General features: G+C 38.9%; 1 long non-coding RNA gene across 1 annotated transcript in view; it reads right to left on the bottom strand.

Annotated features, from left to right (window-relative positions):
• The window catches only part of LOC137167698 (uncharacterized), a 128,719-nt gene extending 109,653 nt beyond the window's left edge, over positions 1–19,066 (bottom strand). Inside the window, exon 1 of the long non-coding RNA XR_010924169.1 lies at positions 19,001–19,066. This is a non-coding gene — a long non-coding RNA (uncharacterized lncRNA). The remainder of the gene's footprint in view (positions 1–19,000) is intronic.
• Positions 19,067–19,308: the final 242 nt, after the last annotated feature.

Below are 19,308 nucleotides of genomic sequence, written 5' to 3'. Positions count from 1 at the left end.
TTTTCAACTCATGACAGCATTTATGCCAAGAGTACAAAATAATGTCATACCTCTAAATTTCAGTGCTTCTATTTAAGTAAACTAAAGCACCCAAAGCCACTGATCTCTGTTTCCACTGCCTCAGGCCCTGACCTTGCATGCCTCAGCAACCTGGCATTCCCACAGTCAGAAATGCTAGTTCAATACTGCATTGTTTGGGCTGTAAATAATGACTGGGAATATTTAGTTAAGATTCAGCTCTGTTCACCACTGCAACACTCAGCAGTGTTTCTTCATTTCTGATGGAAATAGTTCCAGTAAAACTACTCTGTCCCTGGACAGAGGATTTGAGACAGCTTTTCACATTCAAAGTGCTATGTTAGTCAACTGAGCTCAGTTAGAGTGAGTGAAGTGATTCGGATAAAGAACCAAAACAGCAGAAATCTTAGTCTGTGTCTATTTTAGAGATTTCTCATGGGAAAGTGCAATCATCCAATTTTACAGATAGGATAATTAAGTCAGAGTTTGAAGTCCTCTGTTCCTCAGTTGCTGCATTCCTCATTGGCTGGAAAGAATCCAATTGGAGGTGATGAGGAGTAGAGGTTTTGTGCAGAGCTGTGTTCCAAGGAGACATTTCCTAATATGAACAAGTGAGTTTTAGAAGAAAATCCCACTGGTGGGGTCACCACACAGTCAATACCACCTTAGGGCTAAATTCTTCAGAGCCCTTTTATGGCTGCAGAGTGTTAGGAGGGAATAAGGAGCTTCCACCAGCTCATTAACTAACTAACTAACTAACTCTCTCTCTCTCTCACACACACACACACACACACGACTGTAGAGGCGACACAAAGCAAGCGCTCCACCGCCATGCGCACTGGCTAGACCTATATGTAGGACGCACCCTGCATCCCTTAAAGCAATTTAGCAGTTTGTGGGCTCTGCCACACTCTGGGGAGCTCTGGGTGGTATACTGCCTTCGTGGAGCAATGCGACTTCTCACTGCCCTTATGCATGGCTCTGCCTACAAAGCAGTCTAGCCCTGTCACAAACACTGAAATAGTCACACTTGTGCAGGTTAAAATTGCCATGGGGATGAAAGTCACCATTTCTACCACCAGTACCGACATCAACTCAGCCGAACTAGTGGTTGCACCTGCAGGACTTAATTCTAAAATGTTCTAGTGTAGATGCAACTTTTGTGACAATGATTGTTTCCTCCAGCGTGCTGTTTCCAACATACTAAAGTTTTGGAATCTCCTCCTGCAAGTGTGGCCTCACATCACAGGCTAAAGAACATCATTCTCCAGGGCTGCCAGTTTGGTACTGAAATAATCACAAAATAAAATTTTTAGTTCTATAAAAAGTAAAAAATTACATTTATTCTTACTTTTGAAGATGGGAGCAACACTTCTGGTTCAGCTTTTACAAGGTCAGATTCAGCATGAAAATTTTGCTCAGCTGAGGAACCTAAATCAAAACCAGAAATTCTGCCAGCTTAATGATCCCTTCTTAAATGTACTATAAAATGATTTACCGAAAGGGCTTTTAGCCTCTTTCTTCATAAGCAGTTCCTTTCAACACAATGTTGCCTTTAAGATTCAGTACTTGTACTGTGTTTCTATGGCAACTCTTGAAAGAGACCTATAGATAACCTTCAACAACATCATAATTTAATTGAGAAGCACCCCATAAATTAAAAAAATTCTCCCTTTAACCATTACCTGTCTAACTTTAAAACAGCGGTAACAATCAACAGATGGCCTTTGGATCTATCTCTGCTGTAACAATACTACCTGTAGAACTTAAGATCAGAAAAACAAACACCTTTGTTATCTCAAGTTAAAGACAATATTCAGATGTGAGCTTTATATTAATTATTCACGTGGTTAGTGAAGAACTCTTGTAATGTCATCTAATTTTAAAATTGGAGTTAAAAAATAAAAGATTCTTGGCCATACTGTATTAATATTAGTATTAATGGATCTAAGCCAATTTACACCAGCAGAGAATCTGACTATTGTAATAAATCTATACTATATTCATTCATGAACAAAAAACTTTTTAAATCTCTCCTTGTAAAGTGATTGGCAATTTTAATAGCAAGGTGGCAGCAGTGGTAAATCAATATTAAATCTTACTGTTGGATTCTTTTTTTCTTCTGGCCCTCATTCTATAAACAAAGTGGGGATCAATATGATTTCTAGATAAGTTTTGTGTTTTGTGGGTGTTTCAGAAGGGTAGTAGGAAAAATAGGACTACAGAATTCAAATATCTTCTAGATCTGACTTTTATATTTGACAAAAAAATAAAATTATGACTTATTTCCAAGCCACAGCTCTTTACAGTGAGCCATATCACTAAATCATTTCTCATTCCCACCCCTGAACAGAGCTTCAGATCATGAAGTGTTGAGCTCAGTGCTCATCTTCATAACTGAGAATTTAATCAGAGTTTTCCGATTATCACCACTGTTGAAAGTAGACAGCAAGTACATTGTAATCAGATTATGACTAGATGAAGAGGTATGTGATCTTCAGGGAGAATGAGGAATTGTAGATTGGCTTTTCCCCTTGATCTTTGGGCACCTCAATCATTTCTGCCTGTGTAATACGGGTTTTTTTATATTGATATATATTATATGAATAGAGGACCACCGCCCTGTTGGAGGCCCAGTACAATTTGAGTTGCTTGACCTCTGTCCTACAGGCTTAGCATAGCATTCAGTTGCTTGCTTGGCTATTCTGACCCCTGTAGTATGACATCTTTCGGTTGGCAGAGACTGAACAACAGTATAGATGTCTCAGTTTCTGCACAGCATGGCACATAAGACAAAATACAGATACTGTATGCTTGCAGCTGCACATAGATAACGATGATGGGAACAACAAGTTATCCTTGAACGTCTGGGGTACACTGTTTTATTGCCAATGGGGCATATTTTTACGCCGCCTCTCCTACAGATGTTGTTTTGATGACCCCAATTATTATGGTGAGAATGGAATGTAGTTAAGGGTGGAAACCCAATGTAGGTAATTAGCATATATGATAATGAGAGAAAGATAAATTAGGTGAAGGTTGTTTATGGAAGGGTAGAAGTAGTTATCACTTGGATAAAGGGGGGCGCTCCATCAACACTTGACTCTATGGGAGGTGCTACTGGTTGGACCAGAGGCCACTGACTCCCTGGCAGGGCCCCTGAAGAAAGCCGATCCTGTATGCAGCCTTCTGAGTAACTGCTTAGCGAGTATGATATATTGTAGTTAATTTTAGGCTTTGTATCTAACTAGTATATTTATAGAAAACCTTGTACATTAAATCTTATTGATCTGCAAATCGGGCATACTGTGTCTCACTGATATCCACACTGATCACAAAGTGTCCAGAACCAACATGCCCCATCTCTTTTGTGGAGAGCAAGCGATTCATGGAAGAAGTTATGCCCTCCTGAATGGCTAGGACACAAGAAAGTACCCCATAGGGGTGAGAGAAACTCCATTCCAACCCTAACACTTATGAGGGAAATGTCAAAGCCAATGAGAGTGTTATGTAAGATGGAGGTTATGAAAAGTAACAATGGCTAATAATCATTCTCTCCAACCCCATCTGACTTAGATTTCATCCCACAAGATTTTGGAGAAGTGTATATGGTGATAGCAAGTGGAGGTGGCTGATGGCTTTAGGGCCTGTTTCAGAGGCTCTCTGCCTTCCATGGCCACCTTCAGTGTCCTAAGAAAATGCAAGCATGGGAGAAACAGTATGCCCACATAATGTTCTGGTTGCCTTTCCTTTGTAATGCTCAAGTGCCCCCATACTTTTAAATATGTAATTTAAATTTGTTTATCAAGGATGTGCCTTTAGCAATCTCCATGAAAATTTGCCCAAACTTGGTCAAATTATAAACCTTAAAAAAAATTTTGCAGATGATCAGTAGAGACTTCCTCAGGGAAAGAATATCCCAGTCTGGGACTATGCAGGATTTTTCCTGGACTTCTGTGGACCATGCCATATTTGGTCCGGACACCTGAGCTGAAAGCAGGGAGATTGAGAGTTCAGGAGAAGCAGTAATCAGGGAAGGTGAGAGAAACCCAGGACCTGGGCTCCAGCCCAAAAGTCTACACTGCAATGAAACAGCCCCACACGCACAAGCCAGCCCCAGGTTTTTAATTGCAGTGTAGATGTACCCAAGAGGACAAGAGCTTGATCGGTACAGGAAGGCAAGGGAGAGGGAAAAATTGATTGGCACAAAGAGCTGGAGTGGAACTGAAGGGTGATTGTGGAGAAGAAGAGGTAAATGGTACTGCGAGGGAAATAGGGAGAAGGGATTGAGAGACAGTAGGTTGTGGTGGGAAGGGCTAAGGGAGGTCACAGTTGAATAATGGACTGACTGGGCACGGGGACAGAATTGGAGAGAAGGAGATGAGTGTAGATTGGGACAGGCTAAGTGAGAACAGTGAGAGAGTGGGATGAGGGGAAGCAGCAAAAAATTTTTCCATGCGTGGGAGAAATGGGTAGATGTGTCTGTGCCCACTCATCCTCTCTCATCAGCAGACAGAACACACACTTTGCCAGTGGGTTTCACAGCTATCACCTCCTAGGGCTGGTCCACAGAGGGTGACATCCTACTATTGGTATCAGTTACTATGTTAAACCTCCACTATTTGATCTGTGGGATGGATGTAAAGATTCTAACCCTGCTGATGAAACACATGGATGTCAATTTGATGCTACATAAAGGAATTTGTTTTTTTCAGTTTGCTTAAAACCACTACCAATACCAATTTAGGAAACAAAAATGTTATTGAAGATAATGTTTAAAAAGTTATGGTACAGAGTTAAAACGAAATAGTTACTGGACATCCAGGCATAATGTACAGATTATTGGGGGGCGGAGGGGGAGAAGGAGGAAGTACAGAGGATTGGTTTGGAGTCAGGGAGTACAATAAGAGGATAATCTGTGGTATCCTGGATGGGGAAGTGATAGTTTTGACAGTTAGGAATACAAGGGATTGGTAATGAGGGAACATCACTTAGAGCAGGAGTTACATGGGATGTGGTTAATGGGAAGTAGATATGTCCGTAATAGTGGATTGTCCCTCACTGAGTCAGGTAGGTGGTTAAATTAGTACATTAAGCTATAAGTTTCTCTCAGTGGCGCTCTGGCCTACTCCTCATGGTACTGTCTGTGTCTGGTGATGTGGTCAATGTAAGTGTCTCTTGACCACCAGATTGCATCAGATACCATGAGGCGCTGCATCAGCCGGGCGTAGCACTGACCGACACCGCAGGCCCACAGCACGCATTCGTTGCGGGGATCCCAAGCACCCAGGGCCCCCGACAATCAGGGTGTGGGTCTGTATCTTGTAGCCCTTTGCTCTTAGTGTGTCAGCCAGGGAGCCATACTTCTCCTCCTTACGAGCACGGGCTGCATGAAAGACTGGGGTCTGGTTTTCGAACAGGACCATGACATCCACCATGATGATCTTCTTCCGGTTGTCATTGGTAATGACAATGTCCGGGTCTCAGAGAACTGTCAGATCCGAGGACAGCGGAGTTCACGGTCACCTTTCCCCAGTGGGCCAGGATGGCTTTCACGAGCCGGCTCTGGACTGCATTGTGCCGCAGCTGCCAGGCTCGGGAGTGGGGCTTGCAGCCGCAGAGGACGTGGGGCAGGGTTTCGTTGCTATAGCCGCACAAAAAGTTTGCCAAAAGAAAAATTAAGGTTGCAAAGTCAAACTCATTCATTCATTCAAGATTCAGGAAATGCTAAGACTGTGCAGCCTTAAATTCAGCTTCCCTGTGCAAGTTGATTGTTACAGCATCTTTAACAACAAGATCATGACTACTTGTGTAGGCTGCACTAATGGTATATGGCCAGTAGATTGGCCTAAGGAGTGCATGACTCAGAATCTTGCTTATGCTTATGATTCATGTGAAGAGTATTAGTCTTACTCTGCCCAGCAACAGTTCCTGATTTGTTAACCTGTTTAGCTACTAATAACTCCCTCATGCTCTGTATTGATTGGTCAATTGTTAATACATATATTGTGTATGGCTACCAGTTCTTTGGAAAGGCAAATACCTCCTGGCTTGGTCACCCCACTGTGATTCTGCTTCATACTCCTTGGTCTGTACTGCCACCTTGTATCTTTAAATAAATAATTTGTTTAATACTTACCTGTGTTCCAAGTAGTCAGTGCCTGGATGGACCAGGAGGGTAGAAGGCAGAACCCAAGGGGATTACTACCACCCAGAAGGAAGGATAGGGAGGCAGCTAGATGAACCCAAACCTTCAACACTTTTCCCATAGGAAACCTGCCTCAATCAGTACACAAGATAGAGCTGCTCTGGGGACGGAGCAGAGCTGTGCAATGAAGGATGGTGTTTGTATGTATATACGATCCCTTCTTCATTAGTTGCAGAAGTTGAAAGGTGTGTGGTCAATGAGGCAGGAGATTGCAGAACGAGAAAAATTATGGTTAAAGCAGTTGAATATTGTTTTGAATAATTTACTCTCTGCCCCCCCAGCCATAGAGTTCCTATGTGAAGTCGAGTCACTCATTTAAACTAAATTTTTCAGCAGTTGTCACTAATTGTATGTTCCTCATTCTCTGTATGCTTGATTTGAAACCCTTGGGTCTGATTAGCAGAAGTGCTGAGCACTGATGGCTGTAACTGAAGTCAATGGGAGCTGTGCTTGAAAATACAACGTACTACATACTGTTAAGTACACTGGAAGAAAAAAAAAAACAAAAAAAAACCCACACACAACCAACCCAGAACCAAAAACCCGATCTTAGACATCTCAAGTTGGGCACCCAAAGTTAATGCATATATTTATCTTAATCTGTGTGCCTCAGTTTCCCCCTCTAGAAAATGGAGACTAGTGGGTATCTTCATCTTACAGGGTTGTTAAAATAAATTCATTAATATTTATGAAGCACTCAGCTACTGTAGTGATGAGCACCATAGAAAAGTCCATGAGGAAAATTATTCAAACTCAGCTCTGAAGACAAAATTGAGTGCCGTAAATAAGGCATGGGCTCACACACTGGACAATGAGAAGAAAACAAGATATTGAACAGCTGCTTCTTAAGTGAGCATTATATATTCTATTCACTGAATGAGGCAGGGGCTCTGTGCAAAAACGATAGCAAGAGTCTCTAATTACATGATCACTTATAATGCATATACACAAAAGTTGAATTAAGGTTCCATAGATAAAGGTTAAGAAATGCATTAAGGTTGCATGATTGACTTTGTAACTTTAATTTTATTATGTTGTTTGTGTGTGTTTAATTTTAACTATATATTGGGCAAGTCTATCAAAAACACAACTTTCAGTGACTTTGGTTGTAAATATGCAAGTTTCAGTATCTGCAATACACAGACAGTATTTAAAATTATATATATCTCGCACATGTTCTAGTAAACTGATCTTAACTCAGTAATTCAAAATATGCTACTAATGGTGAAATAAGTCTCTGGTCTTACTCCTTAACTTTAAAAAAAAAAAAAAAAAAAAAAAAAAGTAGTATTTACTTCCATGTAAGGTTACTTCCATCACAAGCAAAAATAAGGATGTACCATTGTATTTCGAATAACTTCAGAATCTTGTACTATTCGGATACTTTTTCCCCTTCTGCATAAAAGGTATATCTTTGATTGAATAGGTTAACGAGGCACATTGACCATGTTCGCAATAGTTCCTTGTTTTGTGCAAGATAAATGCTTAGCATATAAGAAGTTTATTAAAATTAAATACTTACATTATAAAAAGAAAGTTTCTTAACAGAGGAACAGATGGTTAATGGGCTGTGACTAGCCACAAATGGGTTGTGAATATTACAGCAAGAATCTATCAACAGATAGGAAAATGATTCTGGACAAGGACCAATTGCCTGGATTCAGTACACAATCTAATTTTAGACCCTTTTATTCTGATTTTTTTTTTCCCTTCAAGTAACATGAACAATATGATGGAGTCACTTTGCTGGAAACAATTGAACAAAACTGACAAATTCATAATGCTTTAGACCATGAAATCCCAATTGGTCCAATCAGAGATACATTTATCATGCCTGTAGAGATATTATTATAGCTACAAGTTATAGCCTTTCCCACTGTGATAACTGCTCCTTGGAAACGGGCCAGTTCTGCAGTATAAGCCACTCAGAATACATGTCTTCAGAAGAACTAGTGCAATAATTTTTTTTAATCAGAAAGCTTTTTTGTAACTTAATTTTTCCTTTCTACAAACACAGCTGACAAGCATTGTGACAAATCTTTTAACATAGAAGAGCTCACTTAAAAGCTTTGCTCTGTCTTTTGTGTTCACAGATATTTTCTGCAGGTAGGAAGCATAAACAGACGTATTGACTACCACACAGTCAAGAAAAACGACCTCCAATAAGAGCAGCTGTGCTCCATGTTATGGAATCTTGGTTTAGTTTGTCCCACTATGGGCACAAGGATATTTTTTTTTTTAAATAAAAAGAACAGCACAAATATGGGGCCTGGACAGGTCCTTATTATTTAGTAGTGTGACAAAATTAATCTGCAAAATGCAGTAATATTAGTTATAAATATACTCTAAGCTATCATGTCATATTGAGAGGTACTCACTCTTCACTATAGGAAGGAAAGTTTGTAAAAAGATCTTATGTTTTTATCTTTGAAGCATTCTGCCCCCCTGGTTTTCATAGATAACATCTTTGAATTTCAGTGGAAGTTAGGTCTGTTTGCTTTAAAAATACGTGCATGCACGCACATCCAACCTACATAAAATAGTGGATATGTAGGGGGAAAAATTGTAATCCAAAATCAAAAAAAAATTTTTTTTGGAAACATTTTAATATGCAGAAAATTGACACCTGTTTTCTCCTTGAAAACACCATTTTGAAATGCTTTCTTGCAAATAGGATATTTGAGTGAAAATATCCAATTTCAAAGTGTCTTTTGAATGAAAGTCAGTTCACAAAACTCCTTCAAAACTTCACTTTTTGGACCTTTCAAGGTGAAGATGGCTTGGCACAGAAGTCACCCACAAACCTGTGAAATAGCCTAAAACAAAATATGATCAGCCCCATCACAAATGGCCTTGAAAAAGGGAAAACATGGGAAAATTTTCCAATGACAAAAAAATTACTCAAGATAGTTAAGTCCAAAGCAGACTATGAAGAATTGCAAAGGGATCTCACTAAATTGGTGACTGGGCAACAAAGTGGCTGATTAAATTCCATGTTGATAAATGCAATGTAATGCACACTGGAAAACTAAAATAAATTCCAACTATACATTCAAAATGGTGAGATATAAATTAGCTGTAAACACTCGAGAAAGATCTTGGAGTCATTGTGGATAGGTCTCTGAAAATATCCACAATGTACAGTGGCAATCAAAAAAAAAAAAAGAAAGAAAAGAAAAACTAAAACCAAGTGTTAGGAACCATTAGGAAATGGATACAGAATACTATATAAATCCATGGTATGCCAATGCCTGGAATACTGCTTACAGTTATGGTTGTCCTGTCTAACAAAAAAAGATATTGGAATTGGAAAATATACAGAAAAAGGCTACAAAAAATAATTAGGGGTATGGAACAGCTTTCATATAAGGAAAGATTAAAATAAGACTGGCACTTTTCAGCTTGGAAAAGAGACAACTAAGGTGGGATATGATAGAGATCTGTAAAATCATGAATGGGTGTGGGGAAGTGAATAAGAGTTATTTATTCCTTCACAGAACACAAGAACCAGAGGTCACCTAATGAAATTAACAGGTAGCAAGTTTAAAACAGACAAAAAGAATACTTCAACCCAAAATATACAGTCAGTCAACCTGTGGATCTTGTTGCCAAGGCCAAGAGTATAAAAGGGTTCAAAAGAGAATTAGCTACATTCACGGAGGATCGGTCCATCAACGGCCATTAGCCAAGATGGTCAGGGATGCAACCCCATGCTCTGGGTGTCCCTAGCCTCTGACTACCAGGAGGTGGGAGTGGACAACAGGGGATGGATCACAAAATGATTGCTTGTTCTGTTCATTCCCTCTGAAGCACCTGACATTGGCCACTGTCAGAAGACAGGATACTGGGTTAGATGGACCATTGGTCTAACCCAGTAATGCTGCTCTTATGTTCCCTAGAGTGAAGCTAATGGTCACATAATGACAATTACGCAGTATTTTGCAAACCTGCTTTCAGAAAACATTGCATCACATTTTATATGAATATAGGGCTTTTGAAAGTGCTATACTGGAGTCACTGGAAATCTGTATAGATTACAGAATTTCTGGCTGTTTAAACATTTTCCATTAGAACTGGTTTTGATGGAAGTTAAATTTTAGTCAATAAACTCTGACTTCTTTCCATGAAAGAAGTCAAAACAAAACAAAAATCACCACCCTTGATTTTTCAGTCAAACACCAGATGTCTGAAAAGTTTTTGGGCAAAAAGTGAAATTTTGATTTATAAATCCCACTGTTGTACCTCATGGAAGTTGCAGCTCGGTTTCCTTGTGTTCTCATTCTTCTTTATAGGAGAGACTACATCACCCCAGCTCAAGATTCCTAATTTTTGCAAACACTATTGATTGTGGTAGTGATTTACAATGTACACTTATCTACAAGGAATGGATCCAGTGAAAATGAATGACCCACTGAAATGAGTTTCATTACCAACCTGAACTGGAGTTGAATTTATAATCTTCAGGTGACAGAGCCTTTCACAACACCTATCCTACTTCAAGACATTCCTTTCCCACTTTTTTTTTTAAATAAAAGAGTGCCAACCATCACAAATGGGGGGGGAGGGGGGGAGAGGGGAATTGCTTTCTCAAATTCTTATACAATCTGTCTCTGTTGATGCTCCTGAGGCATCACTTCAGCTGAAATCAATATAAATAATCTATTTTGGTCTTCCCAGTGCAGTCTTGAGCAACAGGGCATGTGGGAACTTCTGAATCTCCACATGCTAAAATGGAGAAATTCGATTTCCATTATTTGGTACTGAAATTCACTACTTGATACAAATTGCTCTCTGGCATAGGAGTCTTGAAGAGGGATCAGATATTAAAGACACAACTTGGTACCCAATTTACTTGAAAGATGCAAGTGTACTTTTGAAATCTATATATTTGAAAGATGCATTATTGAAATGCTGCTACAGCACAGTATGAGGCATCCTAAGATGAATCTTTAGTAGTAGAAAGGCAGTAAAAATCCAGGAAGAGATGAGAACATTGTGGAACTCTGGTATAAGATCAGGAGTAGTCAGGAGGTATTGAGGTAAGAAGAGCAATTCTAAAGAGATGGGTTTGATGTTACAATTCTAGCTGATAGCATCACCTCTGACTTGTTCATTCCCGGTCCCTTCCTGGTGTAACATCTGCAAAGCCTTGTCTCTTGATCAGATGGACAGCATAACAGAACATCCAATGGTCTGATAGGTCAGTTATCCCTATTACATATAGGCCCTGATTCCTTAGATATGTGCTTGAGAATTGATCTAAGACAATCAAACTTCAAGATGCTAATCCTTGGAATTTAGATAAAAGATCATCTCTTTGAAGTCTGAGTGGTTAATTGCTCCCTGTTGGTGAGGGGTAGAGCTCAGCTGAGCTAAGCAGGAAAGAGTTGGTATGAAAGTGTCACTTGCTAGCAAACTAGACAGCCATAAACAGAAGCAGTTAACAGGAAAGTTTCAGAGGGGGTTAGAGAAGATCTCTTTCTAGGTTCAGCACTACATTTCATACCATGTTGGCCAGTAGTGGAAGAGTGGTGACAGTGGAAGAATGGAGTGACACTCTAAGTAATGGCATCATCTTTCTCCAAGTCCCTGATAACACAGGAGAAAATGATTTTGAATGCTTATGGATCAGTGTCCTAACAGATATAGCACAGGATGTGGTATTAGTTGGTGTCTACTACAGACTACCAATTCACAATGGGGGGGGGGGGAAGAGGTGAAAGGAGCTGGTTATCCTATCTACAATATGTAGGGAAAAAAATCTGTATGATCCTGGGGTTCTTCAGTTTGAGTGACATATGCTGAAGATGTCATGCTGCTGGTATTAAAATATCATTGGATTTTTCAACATTATAAATGACATTTTCCTAACTAAAAAAAAAGTGTTGCCAGTCAACACAGGGAATTCTTTTATTATACATTGTCTTAAATAAAGAGGAACTGGTCATACAACTAAAAGTTAATGATAACTTAAGTACAAGTGATCATGGCTTGATCACATTTATAATGTGCAAGCAGAATAAAGTCCTGATAAGTAAAAGGGCCAGCTTCACAAAGTTGAAAACAGTGATGAACCTTCAGCTGGGAAGAAGAATTTAAAAATCAGAAAAAAAGCATTCCCAAAGAATAATAGTTGGGAATTTAAGAAAACCTTATTAAATGCCCAATGAACCACAAGGAAGAAGGCTATAGTGGCTTAAAATCCAACCCAGTTTGCAGCAGAAGTGCAGGCACTATACAAATAAATAATAATAATAATAAATAATAAAACAGAAGAAAGGGGAAGATGATTTATATTCATTACTATCACAGGTTAGGACTGGAGAAAATTGATACAGGAAGCCAAAAGACACAAGGAGAACTCTATGGCCAGCTGAGTTAAGGGCAATATGAAGGCATTTATTAAATATTTTAGAAACAAAAATAATTTTGACACAGGTATTGGTCCATTACTAGATGGAAATGGTAGAATTAATAATGCAGAATTGTTCAATAAATATTTGTTCTGTATTGGTGAAAACCAGGTTATGTAGTTTCATCATTTGGGGATGTTAAACAGAAGCTACTGAAGTTAGACATTTTTAAATTAGCAGGTCCAGATAACTTGAATCCAAGAGTTTTTAAAGAGCTGGCTGAAGAACTAATGAACTGTTAATGTTGATTTTCAGTAGGACTTGGAACATCGGGGAAGTTCTGAAAAACTAGAAGAAAGCTAATGTTGATCACGTTTTTGCAGATAGTAAATAGAATGATCCACATAGTTATAGGCCTGTCAGCCTGACATCACAGAAGTGTAGGACTGGAAGGGACCTTGAAAGGGCATCTAGACCAGTTCTCTGCATGCAAGACAGGATATCAATCTCAGGCAAGATAATAGATACCTATATCAGTGATTCCATTAATAAAAGGTTAAATGCAACTCAATATTGGTGTATGGAAAATAGAGCCTGTCAAACTAATATGGCATTATTTTGAGATTACAAGTGTTGAAAACTATAATAACGTTGATATAAAACAAACTGCTGCAAAGCGTTTGATTTGATTAAAAACTAGAATAATAAAATTTAGATGGTACACAGTAAGTGGATTAAAACTGTCTAAATGACAAGTCTCAAAAATGTAACAGTAATGGGGAGTCATCATAAAAACTATTTCCAGTGCAGTCCAACAAGGACTGATTTGTTCCTACATTATTTAATATTTATGTCAATGACCTGGAAGAAAACAACTTTACATTTAGCTATACTGACTTGCCAGTTGTTTACTTGTGCCCAGTTTACCAGTCAATCCAGATCCAAATCATTCTGTCCTCATTTACCATTCCCCCTATCTGCGGAATTTGTGCAAAATATACCAGAAATGATATTATGTTTTCTTCCAGGTCACTGATAAAAATATTTAAATTCAATGAGACCTAAGGATATTCTAAGTTTCAGATGCAATAAAAATTCAGTGCAAGTCTTCATCTCTATCTCATGGTGTTCAGAGGATTTAAAATATTTTCTACTTGACTCTTTACACCAAGAGCTTTTTAAAAATAGTCTTGTAACCTATGGGATGTAATGTACTAGTAATTTCAAAGAATGATGCATTCTGGAGTGTGTTTACTTAGTTATCCTGTAAGTACCAGTAGATTTTGAAGAGAGAATTAACATTTTTATTTAAAAAAAATCATATGTATTAATGTGCTGAATGCCCCTACAGCCTGGATAATCAGGGTATCCAACACATTTTGGATTTAATTATATATTAATTTTTGATGTCTATCAATAGGAGAAAAAGCCCCTATACTTTATATTGCATAGATATAAACACATCTTTCACAAGAAAAAAAAATAGATGAATTAAATTAAAAAAAAAAAGGATGAAATATTGGCTCTAACATTTTGGTTTCACAGATGGGAAAACATTAGATCATCTTTTCTTCCTCCCCTCCTCATGGCTGTCAGAAGGAAGTAGAACCCTATGAACAGTCAATATATAAATCAACTTCCAATAAATAATATGTTGCTGCTCAAATAAGTTATGGGTGTGGTTTATAAAGAGATGGCCTATGCTGGTTTGGAAAATCCAGTATATTCAATCCTTCTTATAAGTGATCTACCCAACCAGTTATTTTCAAGCATTCAAGCATTTTTCAAGCATTTTTTCCTGGCACCCAATTATATTTATCTTCCCCCATTTACCCTATCGTTTCAAATGGGCAAAGTACCCCACTCAGCTCAGTGTGAGTTTCAGGCATACAAGGGATGCAATTTGAGCCCTGTTTGTCCTAAACTGTTAATGCAGCACCGTTATATTTTGTGAAATGGCTAATATTCCATCATATGTCATCTGCATAGCAGCAGGTAAACAATTAGCAAACAAAGCATTTCGTCAGTGTTAAGACTGAAAATGTATTTCAGTGGATGCCAGCTGACATCTAAATACATTAAACCTTCTTCTCCAAAATTCTGTACTTTTACAAAACCTCAACGTTACCATGCCTGGAACTGAGCAGTTGTATTTAAATGACTTTCTTGCTACAGAAGCCATTCCCTTTACCACACAATCATGGTGTGATATGTTGGGCCCACTAGCTTTCCATCATTGTCTGTTATGAGCCAAACAATATTACATACTTTGTGCCCAGTGGATTTCCTCTTCCTTAAAGTGCTAGACTGAGAGACAGCTATGCTCTGGGGGTGGTGCAGAGCTGTACTGAGAAATGAAAGCACTGGAGATATTCTGAGTTTTCTGGTGTATACAAACTCTGCCCACCTTGAAGTGGGGCAGCATATTTCCTACCCCATGTGACTGGCTAGCTCTGCTGTATTGTGAAGGAGAGTTGGCCAAACCATGGCACCTCCTAGCTCTCCCCACCCCCGCCCCAACCCATTTAGGACACCAATCTTCCTCTCAGGATCATCTCAGAAGCAGCCTGGCACTGAAAGTTTTTTTACTCCCTTCCCAGAAGGGCATGCCCAACTAAGAGCCCTGGAGGCTAGTCCCAATACATTGATTTAGTGTGTTTGATCTATTTATAAGAAGGGGTTAAAACATATAGTGCACACTTTTTAGAAACAAAGTAATTGACAGATTTGATTACATCCTGGCTATTTAGGGGTTCAACTCTTAAGGTGGTTACTTGGTATTCTTAGTTTTGGTTTCTTATTATATTTGGAGTTTATTATACATTGCAGTTTTCTTTTTACAGTGGTTACTATTGAAATTGCATCCTCCGAAAAAGGATAGCAGACACTCATCCATTTACTATGAACCTAGATATTTATTTGGTGGAAAGGTGAATGGAATGGTGTGTTTAAAGGTTTTTGTATGATCCTATACTACCCAGGCACTGAAACTATAACTTCCACTTTCCGCTAAAGAGATAAAGGCTGCTTGCTTTCTGCTGATCTTTTCGTTACTCTAAAAGAGAATTTGTGATGGAATTATTTGGGCTGCATGTCGGCTTTTTAAGTCTATTATGAGACACTATCCTAAGAAGGCATTCCCCCAAGTTACTGCATTTTATAAAAGAATCTCTGTGAAATGCTTGGAAAGCTATGTATAAAAAAAGACCTGTTACTATTCAAGTCAGGGAGAGTTTTACTATTTGACTTCAGTGGAAGCAGCTTTTAGCCTCAAATGCTCTAAGTTAGCAATATCACAATGAGATACAAGAGCAATGAATCTGCTTACAGCTTACAAATTAAAGACCAAGAATTCTCTTTCCTAAAATGCTCACCGATTTTGCATCCATAAAGTTGAACACCTAAGGCTTGCCTTTCAGAGGTACTGAGCAGCTGCAGCTCCTGTTGATTTCATTTGAAACGCACCTTACTGTGGAAAATCATGTTCAAGGTATGGGTGCCCAAGAACTGAGAGACAAGAAAAAAGCCACAAAAAGAAAAACAAACAAACAATAAACCCAACCCCAACAGGGCCTTGATGTCCACAGTCTGAGGGAGGTGCTGTTGTGATAATTGGGCCTACACATTTACCCTAATTGCAAGTTTAACTGTAAAGAGTGCAAGTTCATGAAGTGTCACCGTAATGTACAACAACAAATGTTGATGGGGATAGGTGCAAGAAAACCAGACAGAAACTGGATTTCTCAAAACCAAAGAGGCCAGGTTGATATAATTCAAGGACTGTTGAAAATATGTTTGTTAAAAAGAGAATTATGTGGAGCCAGAAGTCAATGAACCAAAATTGGTGTGTCAGATATTTGGACTAATTGGGGACAAAATAGTGAGGAAATTAACTATTCCACTGTGATGCTGTAGGATTGAAATATGACCATGTATATCATTGATATTGCCACTGTTAGACAATTGCAACAAATCTTGTACAACATGTCACTGGAAAAGTTATGATTTGCTAAATAAGATTATCCTGCTTAAATCCATGTATCATAGCTGTATCTGACGTTATGAGTATTGGCTATATGCCTATATCACAAAATGTGTTTGTTCCTAGGGTAGTTTACATCCAGTCTAGCCAGCACATTGTGAATGGATTATTCAAGTTTGACAGCCCATTAAAGACACTTAGCTCCCACAATTGGCCACAGAAGGAACTCATTCTGCCTAGAGGGTTCTTCCTGGGGATGCCTGAGCCTCCAAGGAGCCAATGCTTACCCCCCTTAGAGTCATCAAGCTATGTAAGAACATGTGATATGCTCATGGGACCTTAGTCTCCATTTTGTGCCAGTAATTTTCCACAAACTGGGCTGAGAGCTTTGTTTGAAACAGAAAACTTCCAGGCATATGGCAAAGTGTATAAAAGACCCCTGGAATGATTCCATTTTGCCTTTTTCATGTCCTGACTCTCTGGACTATGGATTTACAACTAAAAAGAGCATTTGAACTAGGGACTGAGGACCTTCCAATCTTTTACAAGTTACCAGAGACACTTTACAAAACAGCAATTTATTCCATCACTGCTTTGAACCTGATCAATGGACACAGAGAATCATTTGTACATAAATGATCTATTAACCATTATTAACTCTTTTATTACTAAACCTTTAGGTTATAGTTACTAAAGGATTGGCAGGGTGATTATTGGGCAAGATCTGAGTGATATATTGACCCAGGCCTGTGGCTCATTTCATGGGAATCAGAAGAATCCAATTTCATCTGTGTGATGAAAGTGGTGTTCAGCAACCACTCATCATAAGAGCCCAGTGTCTGGGTGGTGAGATAAGGGCTAGAGTGCCTAAGGAGATAGCATTTTTGACTTCTTGTTAACTACTGTGGTGAGACACAGATAGAGACTACTAGTCAGAGCTTTACCATCATGCCTGTCACGCCCCATCCCATCATTTCTTGGGATCCCCAGACCTTCTTTGTCCTAATCTTGAGGGATGTCCTGACCACATATGGCTACAGAGAAGGATCTGGATGACACTGGGATTCAGCTGCAACTGCTAGGCCTGGCAACCACCACCTGAAAACAGTAACAACAAGTCCAACTTCTTTTTTTGCCCAAAATGACAATTACCGTCTAAAAGACTGATGATTAAGGACTTTCCCCACTCCTTCTTAAAAAAAAAAACAAACAAACACACACTCCTCAGCTACAGGGAAACAGATCAAGAAATGCTGTTAAGGCTTTCATTTTACTTTATTCCTTTAATTGTTTTCCCCCTTCTTTTCTGGGTCTTTAATAAAAGTATAAAAGGATTTTAAACAGTGTTTGACATGGTACAGAGCAGGCTGATGTCTCTGTATACCAAACCTCAGACCTTGTTTAACACTGTTTAATATTGGACTCTCACTGGGTTATATGAACATTTTTTGGCCCATTTATTCCATCTACATTAATACAACAGTGCAAATAGGGTGCAAGTGATAGGTGAGTGCAGAAGTGGCACACCAAACAAAAGTGCATTTTAGGGATGAGGCCAAGATGACATATTTAGATTGAAAGAGATCCTTTGGGTACAAATAGCTTACATTAGAAACTTTTCCCTGAAGTACTTTCACTGGATCAAACACCTGCGGCTATGCATTTGTTCAAAAGACATGCTTGTTAACACCTACTAGCTAGAAAGAGATGGGCTTCCATTTGACAGCAGCATGCATCTGGTTCACAAACAAGCAACATGCTTCTAGCTCACCTTGTGGACAAATTCAGGCTGCAATGGTGTGTAAAAAGAGAAGGCAGCCTACTGATATTGTGAACAAGACACATCAACTATACCCATGAGCAACATATACCAAGGCACAGGTAGAAACTGTCCTGAACTACTGCAAGGAGTCATGTAGGGATTCAGCAAGGCAGCCACTCAGAAGCTATGCTTTTCATTGCAGCCATCGCCTTTTTGGGTTTGCAATGCTCCAGTGTTCCAGCAGCAGTAACTACAGCTCTGAAAGCTTGATAAGTAACACCTACTTATTTTATTTCTTAAATGCCTCCTTCCCTAGAAGAAAAAATAAGTATTCTTGGCTGCATTCGTCTCATGAGTGAGCAAAACAAAAACAACTAACATGCAGATCAGAATGGCCTTTTTGTGTTTTTATAAAAACAGTTTTGTTTATACATTGTGTTGCAAAAGTACAAACTCACTGAATTCCTCTGTGTGCTGCAAATCAACAAACAACTCTCCTCCCATTAATACAATAGATGTGACAGAACATTATTAAATTCCATATGCATTATCAAAGCAACATGGCTGCTGAGTGACATGGCACCTTCCAGAAATCTACATATTCAAAAGCCAGGTTCCAATAGGTATTGCCTTGCTACTTCACATTCTACTTTACCTTCCCAAAATTCCACACTCACAGAAAGCAGTCACTGCAGATAACCCATGAAACACCACAGTCAGTTCCTATGCCAGAACTATTCTACATACAGCCTCTTCCTATCCCCAGTGCCCCAACTTTGCACTCTCCACTCACATTGCCAGCTGTAAACCAAATTATACCTACTTCTCTTAAAGCTATAGGCTGCATTTTAGCTCAGGTACATGACACTTCATTGAGGAGCATTGAACAAGAACATGAATTGCAAGAATCAGCAACATTCTTGCAATTAATCATGAGCCTCATGATTCCTTAAAACCCCAGCTGCTAGTTATATAATTAAGAAAG

The sequence above is a fragment of the Emydura macquarii genome, unplaced genomic scaffold, assembly GCF_026122565.2.
Source record: "Emydura macquarii macquarii isolate MOO-44397 ecotype Brisbane River unplaced genomic scaffold, CSIRO-AGI_Emac_v2 contig_2975, whole genome shotgun sequence".
NCBI lineage: Eukaryota > Metazoa > Chordata > Testudines > Chelidae > Emydura > Emydura macquarii.
This window is presented reverse-complemented; position numbering and strand designations above follow the sequence as displayed.